Here is an 11014-nt window from a genome sequence, read left to right on the forward strand (position 1 = left end):
AAAGTTCACATTTGGCTTTAAAACTCTTGCTGGTTTGACCGCCCTCCCCTCCCCCCCAAAAAAGAGCCCATAGCCCAGAGGTAATGAACTTTTCTTTCTAAATCTGTCTCATTTCTCTCTCAAATAAGAATTCTCTCGACTGCACAGATGTGACATGAATTGAGACACGCCACACTCCCCTCTCCCTTGCATATATTTACACACTCAGTCTCCTGAATACAAATAATCTAATTCTGAGTGAGAAGTTTGACCAAGTCAACATAGCTGAATTTAAATGCTTTAAGCAAAATGAATAGTATCACTAAATTGCCTACTCCTCCTGTGTTCTATTGGTTTAACACCTACAATAAGAAGTCGGCAGTCATTAAGCCAAGCAAACAATTCAGTACTAACATCCTGTCGCTGGAAGGGACAAGGAAAGCATTGACAGGTCCAGACCTCTGTGGAGGTGGACTCGTCTTGTGACAACTTCATCCTTTCATTTGGTATCATTCCCTGTCCTCCTGCCAGTTTTCTATTCCCTTATCCCTTATCGCCAACCCCCACTTTCACCCCTACCCAATCTCAGTTTTATCTTCCTCAAATCTTGTTCTCAGGTGGGGAGCAGCTCACCCACACAGACCCACCTTAGGCCCATCATGGCTCACAATTTCCTCAGGTCTGATCCAGGACCATCTGCCACTGAAACACATTGTGCTTCTTAACAGTTCAAATCCTGGGTTCCACCCACTGAATCGTAATTTCCAGGAGGGGGAGATTGAAATAAGTGTTTTAAATGTTCCCCAGCTTATTTCTATAGCATATACACGCAGACACACACACACTCACAATCACTAAGATACAGTATTTGGCCTCCCCGGGCTATAGGAGAAGTTTGTAAACCATTGAAGACGTGGATGTTCAAGGACAACACTCTCAGAGTTGATCTCAGCTGGGAGACATGTCTGGGTAATATAAACATGCCTGGATAATAGAGATCCTGCTATGTACGTGAGCTTCTCACGTCCGGTTCTCCACAAAAGACCAACAGAGGAGCGAAGAAGTTCAAGTAGCCATACGTCATCACACAAAGGCCAAAAAAGGCAGCTTGTGTGGTAAGAGTGGGAGGTGGAAGGGACACTGGCAAGGGAGATGTCACAGGAAGGGTGGGGGTGGGGGGAAGGTTTGTACTTGTTGATCTGATTTCCTACGATTCCTGAACATGTATTAATAAGATGTCCCCACAGTGGTGGGACTAATGGGGTCTGAGGGTTGAGCATTGAATGTCCAAACCTTTGGACCCTCCTACTTACCTTTGTGCAATAAGCAATAAGCCACGTAAAATAGGAGCTCAAATCTAGGGCTTCCTCCTTTTCCCACCTCCATTCAGATGCATTCACTCCAGGAGCCTGGAGATGAAGGCCTGAGTCATTTAGAAATTAGGTTCTTCATGAGACAAATCAGTCTGCTGTGGCTTAACCAGATTCTTTTCTTTGTTTGATGATACAGCTGCAGGTAGGCACTGCCACATTTTCAAAGTCCAAGGCTCCTTGTCTTTCCGACCTGCCTTCCTTAGACTTCAGCATCTTCTTTACGGTGATTACACCCTCACCTCCCCTCTGTTTTCCAGGCAAAAAGAGGAAAATGGATGCCTTAAGGAGGAAAGGTGACACCTGCATCAGGAAAACGGCGCTTTCCCTGAATCCCTGGAAATCTCTGCTTCTCACTGATGAGAACTGCCTGCAATGGCTATCTCGGTTGCAAGGGAATGTGATAAAGGTAGCTTTTATTTTAAAAGTCTGGAATGCTGTCTGCTTGAACAACATTGGGATGCTTTCATAAGGAAGAAGAGACCCCAGGATACTGGGTAGGTAAGCAGCAGCATGTGCCTCGGGCCTAGAGACATGGCTTATCTAGGGAAGATGATTCTCCTGGGATGTGTACTTACTTGTCCTCATGGCTGTGACCTGAGTGGCAGGGGTATTAAACTCCTTTCCTCTTTACATAGTCTTCCAGCTTTTAACATGTGCCTCAGTCTTCTCTAGTCTAATCTTAGGTTCATTCAGTTTGTTCTTTTGTTGAAAACCTACTTGGTGTCAGCTTAAGGCCTCACCCTGTGGGCATGATGGACTGAAGCTGACTTCTGTTCTCATGGAGCTTACATTGCAACAGAGGGAGGGAGACACAAGGGCAGGTGTGAACAACACGGAGAGAGTGGTACCATGGCAAGGCAGTAAATGATGCAGTGAGTACACACTATATCTCAGGGCATCCAGCCCATGGGAGGTGAGGGAGCTGCTCAGAGGGTAGTATAGAGGGTGATGGAGACAAGAGGGTGGATTATTCTAGGTGGGCTAGCCAGCATCTTCTAAAGGATGTGGGGGATGAATATTGGCCTTCTGGGAACTTTTCAAGATCAGAACATCTGAAATAGAGCCTGTAAAAACAAGGGCAGGCAATCAGGGGAGAGGTAGGCAAGGATCAGATCATGATGACCTTGTCAGGGCAGCCCAGGGATCTGATGAAGGGCTTGAAGCAGAAGTCACAGATGGTCACAGAAAGTCACACTGAAATCACTCTCAATTCTGATAGCCAGTCTGGGGAGGACTGTTATCATTGCCTTTAATCTGTCAGTTCAGATAACTCCATTCTAAATGCTTTTCCTCTTATTTGGTAAAGCAACTGGGTAGAGAACAGGCTACTTTATTTTTCAGTCTTTTATGGTAGATCCATGTAGACACAGCTTCTAAAATTTGTGAATCAGACAGACCAGATCACACTGCTAGTGTGCCCACTGGCCTGTGACATCTAAGGCCACGTCACTGAGCCATCAAGACTTAGCATAAACTGTTGGCATAGAACCTACTGTTGCACTAAGCATCCTCTCCTGTAAGACATCACTGCAGCACTCTCCCACTCCTCCTTCCTGTCCCCTCACCCCAAACTCCCAAGCCCCTCCCTCAATTCAATAGGCAACTAGCTACTTCAGCCCAGTGAAGACTTACCTTGGAATTAACCCAGCTTCTCTTTTCATCATAAATGCAGGGCCCAAACAGAAACGCTGGTGTGATACTCAGAAGTTATAATGTGTAGTTGATCTAGGGTAAAAATTGGGGTGGCATTGAAAACCCTCAGATACTGAATGAAAATTCAAGCAGAAGAGCATCTGGAAACCTACTTTTCTGAATTTCTCAGCAAGAGAAAAAATGAAGGGAGAGAAAAACAAATATTATATATTAACACTTATATGTGGAATCTGTACAAGATGGTACAGGTGAACCTATGTGCAAAAAGGGAATAGAGACACAGACATAGAGACAAACGTATGGACACCACGGGGGGAAGGGATGGCAGGACGAAGTGGGAGATTGGGATTGACCTATATACGCTACTAATACTCCTTCTTGGGAGCGTCAATAAGCCCTCTGCAGAATCTGGAGGTGAGCTCTCCCCTCTGACTTGGGGCTTTTCTGACTAACATGTGACTGGAAAGTCTCAAGGAGACATGATCCCATTGTCTGTGCAAACACGTAGCACTATCCTCCTAAGTATAACATTTTGAGTGAGGTGACTCATGCTCACGTCAGAGTCTTCAGATGACTGGATTTTCAGGTCATCACACAGCATGGAGGCTGGCTGGCTGGCTGAGGAGTCCTCACGAGGGCTCCCATGTCTCTGGGGACACCGGGGGAGGAGAGGAGGAGGAAAAGCTGATGGAACCAGGCTGCAAACAGTCAGAAAAGCTAACTCTTTGATCCATCATCTGAGAGACATGCCAAAAAATGTTATTTGTGATATCACTGCATCCTCTAAACATAGCTCTTCTCTGGGGACATATTAAACAGAATACAGGCTAACCCTGAAGGCATGAGTGATAACCCGATTTTATAGGTGAGGAGACCTGGGCTTATAAGAGGTGAAGCGATATTCCTAAAACACCTACCTGGGCTCAGAAAGGTGAAGAACATGTCCAATTCCAACCTGGGCTCAGAGAAGTGAAGGGACAGGTCTGAGTTGCCCACCTGGACCCCCAGAAGTGAAGGGACAGTCTCCAGCACCAGCCAGAGCCTGCTGTAGGTGCTTGTCTCCAGAGTTGGAGAACTGAGTGGACTAGATACATTAATTTTCAAATCAGTAACCCAGAGTGGCTAGGGATGACTAATTCTCCAAGGGATCATTTAGTGTTCAATGGAAACAGGAAATCCTAATGCTTCTCTTAGAGGCCTTTCTCATACCTCCTCTGCCTCCTTCATTCCATGCTAGTTCCCACCACACATCCAGACTCTCAGCCTCAGAAGAACTAAAGCATATCTCCTTTCTCTTGGCTTCTAGATCCACTGCTGTAACATGGGCACCCCCACAATGAATCTAAGGACAGGAGATAGGGTTCGAGCACTGGAGGCCCCACCTGACCACCTCGCAGCCTGCGCTTGTAATCATCCACCAAAGGCTTCCCGAGTGTGAGATTCTACACTAAGCATTTTTCATACAGGATCCTGTCTAATCCCCAAAGCCTTAGGATGAAGAGCCCAACATTACCCCCATTTTGCAGGTGTGCAAAGTGAGGCTTACAGAGGTGAATTGCCTTGCGTGGGGCAGGAGTTGTGGCAGCACTGAGATGACAGCTGCTCTGCTCCAGACTCTCGAGCCCCGCCTGATATGATGCTATTGGCTCAGCATGAGCAGACCAAGGAGGAACTTCAGTCTTTCATATCACAGACTCTCTGCCATCTTCATAGATGCATGCTAAGTCACTTGAGTCATGTCCGACTCTTTATTACCCTATGGACTGCAGCCCACCAGGCTACTCTATCCATGGGCATGCTCCAGGCCAGAATACTGGAGTGGGTGGCCATGCCCTCCTCCAGGGGATCTTCCCAACCCAGGGACCGAACCCGGGTCTCCCACATTGCAGGCGGATTGTTTATCAAATGAGCTCCCAGGGAAGCCCCTGTGGTCTTCACATGACATTAAAAAAATCAAATATGTCCCTGTTATGTCTATTTTCTTCTACTCTTTGGGAAAAGAGTAGAAGTGGGAGCTTGAGTCTTCGCCACTGGAGACAACTGGTTTATATTCCCCAGGAGCCTAGTGACATGTCATGAGTGAGGGTGCTATTGCCTCCTAACCACAGAGCACAGTATGTATAAAATGCACGGACAAACTTCCTGTATATTTGTCCCCTCCATTCCAGGCATGCTTCTTATTACCACAGAATGTTATGCATATCCAGGAATTAATGAGTCTACAGAAGGGAATTCCCCCTCCCCCAATATAATATAAGCTTCAAACCTAATCAACCACAAGGCACGGTTAACATTTTTCTGCTCACAAACATGACGGAGCCACCAGGAAAAGGAGCACCACAGTGCTGGGCCCATCCTCAGCCCTGCCCTGGGAGAGGTCTTCCTTCCAGAACTGGTTCCTCCACTCATGGAGCTCAGAGCTATCCTTTCCTCCTTTCCCTGGGATTCTTGCCTTAAAACTCGCTGAGAAGTCTATGGAACTTAGGTAACAGCTCAGTATGAGGCCTGGAGATTTTAGGACCCAGCCTTTAAGGTCCTAAGTGGAGGGCCTGAACTTCTTTTTCCAGAATTGCCATTCCAAAAGTAGATGTCTCAGTTAATTATCTCTGTCTTAATTTTGGAAATACTATTGATCTTTTATTTTTAAACACATTTTTTTTTTTTTAATTTTATTTTATTTTTAAACTTTACATAACTGTATTAGATTTGCCAAATATCAAAATGAATCCGCCACAGGTATACATGTGTTCCCCATCCTGAACCCTCCTCCCTCCTCCCTCCCCATTCCATCCCTCTGGGTCATCCCAGTGCACCAGCCTCAAGCATCCAGTATCATGCATCGAACCTGGACTGGCAACTCATTTCATACATGATATTTTACATGTTTCAATGCCATTCTCCCCAATCTTCCCACCCTCTCCCTCTCCCACAGAGTCCATAAGACTGTTCTATACATCAGCGTCTCTTTTGCTTTCTCGTACACAGGGTTATTGTTACCATCTTTCTAAATTCCATATATATGCGTTAGTATACTGTATTGGTGTTTTTCTTTCTGGCTTACTTCACTCTGTATAATAGGCTCCAGTTTCATCCACCTCATTAGAACTGATTCAAATGTATTCTTTTTAATGGCTGAATAATACTCCATTGTGTATATGTACATTTTTGAAGTATACAACCTAAGAGTCAGATAATCAGTATCTGTGAAAGCCAGCATTAGGCAGGTGACTTTGATGTGGATACAGACTACGTAAGACTCTGCCGTGTACAATCGGACTGTGTTTACCTACTGCTAACTGCTACTGCTAAGTCGCTAAGTCGCTTCAGACGTGTCCGACTCTGTGGGACCCCATAGATGGCAGCCCACCAGGCTCCCCTGTCCCTGGGATTCTCCAGGCAAGAACACTGGAGTGGGTTGCCATTTCCTTCTCCAATGCATGAAAGTGAAAAGTGAAAGTGAAGTCACTCAGTCATGTCCAACTCCTAGCGACCCCATGGACTGCAGCCCACCAGGCTCCTCCATCCATGGGATTTTCCAGGCAAGAGTACTGGAGTGGGGTGCCATCGCCTTCTCCGTGTTTACCTAAACACACCCCAAATGATCACTTTTGAAATAACATAACTTCATTTCTTATTCTACTTGTCCTTTACATTCTTGTCATTAGTTTCACTGACAATAAATAGAATTTGCATGTCAAAATCAAGTTGAATGTGACCTTTGGCCTCAGACACCAAAGTTTCCCAGAGCTCCTAGGCTGAAGGGCAATCCCACTTTGGACATTCTTTAGTGCTGCAAAGATGGATCCACAAGACCAAAGCTGTAAACCAGAGGCAGCCAGGGCAGAACCCTGCAGAGGCCTGGCAAGTAATATAAACGTGGATGCCATGTGCACATCGGGAGCAGTGCTGACCAGGAGAGATACGAAGGTCTGTCAACAAGGGCTGATGTGTCGGTGCCACAAGCAGGACCAGCTACATGATATGAAGGGCCCAGGGGCTGATGGAAAGGCAGGGCCTTTGTCAAGAAAGCACCAATGGAGCACGGAACCAAGCACGGGGCCCTTCTGAGCGTGCAAAGGTGTATGGCCATATAGGTCAGGGGCCCATGAAACCAGCCCCGGGCAGGAGAGGATGTCAGGCCAAGCTGACAACAGCAGCACAGAGGCCTGAGCGCGCTCACTCTTGAGGCCTTTAAACGAGAGCAAGGCCCAGCAGGGATGTTGTGGGAGGTGGCCTGTCCTGATGAGGGGTTAAGGTTCAAGGACCCCACTTTCTACTTCCTTTCCTGGGGTCCACCCCTCTACCATCTCCACCTGCTTCCAGACTTACAGATTCAAACCTGTTCAGAGCTCCTGAGCTCAGCTGCACCTGAGTCCTTGATAACCTGGCCCAGAGCTTTTCCAAAAGCTGCAAGCTCATGGGTCGACTCAGGGTAGACACCTAACACATCTTCCTTTCTCGCCCTTGCATTCTTTTTTTTTTTTAATATAAATTTTTTTATTTTAATTGGAGGCTAATTACTTTACAAGAAACAGAATGGATATCTTCCTTCCAACTATATTATTAAATGTTGTCACCTTCTTACTAATTTTATTTAATTTTTTCTTTATGTTATAATTTGTTACTTATTTTTCATTTTTCATTTTTTGTACCCTGATTCTATTTTAAACATGCGAAGTAATTAATTACATTTCAAGTAGATTGCACAGACATCCAAGTATACCTAAGATTTAATGAATGTTAGCATTTAACATTGGCTTCCCCAGTGGCTCAGCAGTGAAGAATCCACCTGCAATGCAGGAGCCGCAGGAGACATGGTTTTGATTTCTGGGTGTAGAAGATCCCCTGGAGCAGGGCATGGCAACCCATTCCAGTATTCTTACCTGGAGAATCCCATGGACAGAGGAGCCTGGTGGGTTACGGTCCATAGGGTCAAAAAGAGTCAGACACGACTGAAGCAATTTAGCAAGCACACATGCAGTATTTAACATATTTCTTTCAGATCCATTTTTTCATTTACAGAAAGAAATCTGGCAGATATATTTGAAATGCTGCATATACTTCTTTCTCTTTTACGCAGAATTCACCAGTCTTAAAGTTTGTATAATTTCCTCATCCATTATTTTATGTTGTGACACTTAAGTAAATATGTAGTATTATTTGTTTTTTTTAATTTACCAAAATTATATAATACACTTGCAACTTGTTTTTTTATGCCCTCAACATAGATCTATGTTGATATCATTGACCAAGGAATATTCACTTTAACGCTGTTTAGTAAGCTACTATATTCAGTTTAGTTAGGAGCTTCCCCAGTGGTTCTGCCTGCAATGCAGGAGACGCAGGAGATACAGGTTTGATCTCTGGATCCCTGGAGGCAAAGGCAACCCACTCCAGTATTCTTGCCAGGAAAATCCCATGGACAGAAGAGCCCGGCCAGCTACAGTCCATGGGGTTACAAGAATCAGACAAGACTGAGCAACTAAACCGGCACGCACACAAGCCCCTATAAGAAGCATAATTTGTTCATGCCTCATGTATGAGCCTTTCTGTTTCTTTCTGATCTTTTGTTGTTGTAAACAGGGTGAAGTGAAGGTCTTGCTCTCTGGGTCCTGTGGAAGCAAGTACATTTCTCAAGAATCTGTACCTGGTTGTAGAGTCTGAGCTTGTGCAAGTTGGGATCAGCTTGGTGATATCCAACCCGGGGCTGTTTCAATTTACACCCCACAGTAGATCTGAGAGTCCCCAAACCCCACATCCTCATCTGCGCTTATTATGATGAGACTATTTTTGCCCAACTGGTGGGTGTGAAGAGACTTTTCATTGCTGACTGAATCTCCATTTCCCTGTCACTGTTGGGATCAATGTGTATTTCCATATGTTTATTGGTCACTAGGGTTTGCTCTTCTGTTCACCACTTATTTATATCCTTTGTCATTTTTTTTAAGTACATTGTTTTTTTCTTATATTACTGTGAGGAAGTTCTTTATGTATTCTGAATATGGATTCTTTGTTGGTTGCAAGTATAAGCAAATATCTTTTCCTGGTCTGTAGTTTGCTTTTTCACTTTGAATTGCCTTGTGTTATACAAAAGATTTTAATTTTAATGTCACTAAATTTATCGTTCTTTGTTTTTACCATTTGTGGTTTATGTGTCTTGTTTAAGGAATTCTTTTCTAATTCAAATTTATAAAGATAAAGAATATTTATAAAGAAATTAATGTATTCCTTTTTAAAATTTAACTTTATAATTTTATATGGATTATTAGGTCTTTATCTATAAGCATGTATTTTTTCAAAACTTGTGGTAAAGTTCACACAATAGAAAATTTAACATCTCTCCAATATATTCTTTGAAACATTTAAAAATTTTGCTCTCCATATTTATATCTTTAAAAATCCTTCTGGAATGTAATTTTCTGTATTGCAATTAGATAACATTTCTACTAGGTAAAATGTAATATTTCCGAGGTAGTATTTTTAACATTTATTTTTCAAAATGGAGTTATCTCAGGATTATCTGTTTAACAGCCATTCTGTCTTCACTTACTTGTAAGGCTACTTCTGTCATATATCAAGTGCACACATCTGTATGTTGTCTTTCATCGGTCAACTTGTGTTTCTTCAGTAACACCTTGTTGTTTTAATTGTCATAACTTGATCATAATTATTGATAGCAAATAAGGCAAGTTCATCTTTGTATTGTTAGGATGCTTTGGGCTGCACCGACACTGGCCAAAGAAATGGAGTTTCATAAAATACCATGTAATAATGGGGCTTCCCTGAGAGCTCAGTTAATAAAGAATCTGCCTGCAATGCAGGAGACCCCAGTTCAATTCCTGGGTCAGGAAGATCCGCTGGAGAAGGGATAGGCTACCCACCAATATTCTTGGGCTTCCCTTGTGGCTCAGCTGGTAAAGAATCCACCTGCAATGTGGGAAACCTGGATTCCATCCCTGGGCTGGGACGATCCCCTGGAGAAGGGAACGGCTACCCACTCCAGTATTCTGGCCTGGAGAATTCCATGGACTGTTTAGTCCATGGGGTCACAAAGAATCAGACACCACTGAGCAAGTTTCATTTGAGGAGGTTTCTCAGGTGGCTCAGTGGTAAAGAATCCACCTGCCAACAAGAAAACGCGGATCCAACCCCTGAATCAGGAAGATCCCCTGGAGAAGGAAATGGCAACTCACTCTAGTATTCTTGCCTGGGAAATCCCATGGACAGAGGAGCCTAGTGGACTAGAGTCCATGGGATCACAAAGAGTCAGAAACGACTTAGTGACTAAACAAGAGCAACAAATATAATTAATGAGCCTGAAGGCTAGTGCTACTTCCAACCATGACTTTCTCATGTAGTCCTGTTCAAAGACAGAATAGGGGGTGGAGGCTTAAAAGGCATCCCTTGATTTTCATTAGAAAAAAAATTATCCTTTCCCCAGAGCCCTAATAAGGATTGCTTTTTACATGCCATTGCTCAGTTCTAGGTGATGTTGGGAGCCATCCACCGTTGCCTGGCAAAGAGAAACAGGACTGCAAGAATTGGCATATTACTGTGGACTTATCCATCTCTCCTTATAATTCTGTTGCCCTTTTTGACTTCATATATCTTGAGGCTATGGCATTAGATGTTTAAAGATTCAGGATAGTTATCTTCCTGGCAGATTTTTCCTTTTATTCTGATACAACAATATATTTTATATTTTCTCTTTATTTATTTTCCCTTAATAATTCATTGTTGTCTTAAAGAATATTTTACCTAACATTAATATTAATATGCTGGTTTCTTTTGATTGATGTTTTCCTATATCTCTTTTCTCATCTCTCTACTTTCATCTCTTTTACTTTACATTTCATATATTTCTCTCATATATATCAGAGAGGATGAGCTATGTCATGCTGTGATAATAAATAGTTCTAACATTTCAATAGCTTAAAACAAGGAAGATTTCTCTCTCTCAAGCTGCAAGTCTCTCAAGGCAGCATGGGGAGCTCTGTTCCAGCTTGTCC

At 43.5% G+C, this 11014-nt stretch overlaps 1 long non-coding RNA gene across 1 annotated transcript; it reads left to right on the top strand.

Moving 5' to 3' along the window:
• Window positions 1-663: 663 nt before the first annotated feature.
• On the top strand, window positions 664-9111 carry LOC129658601 (uncharacterized). The gene is made up of 3 exons (XR_008717437.1): window positions 664-1094; window positions 1610-1846; window positions 8589-9111. It is a non-coding gene; the product is annotated as an uncharacterized LOC129658601 (long non-coding RNA).
• The last annotated feature ends 1903 nt before the right edge of the window (window positions 9112-11014 follow it).

Source organism: Bubalus kerabau, chromosome 8, assembly GCF_029407905.1.
Source record: "Bubalus kerabau isolate K-KA32 ecotype Philippines breed swamp buffalo chromosome 8, PCC_UOA_SB_1v2, whole genome shotgun sequence".
In the NCBI taxonomy this organism is placed as follows: Eukaryota; Metazoa; Chordata; class Mammalia; order Artiodactyla; family Bovidae; genus Bubalus; species Bubalus kerabau.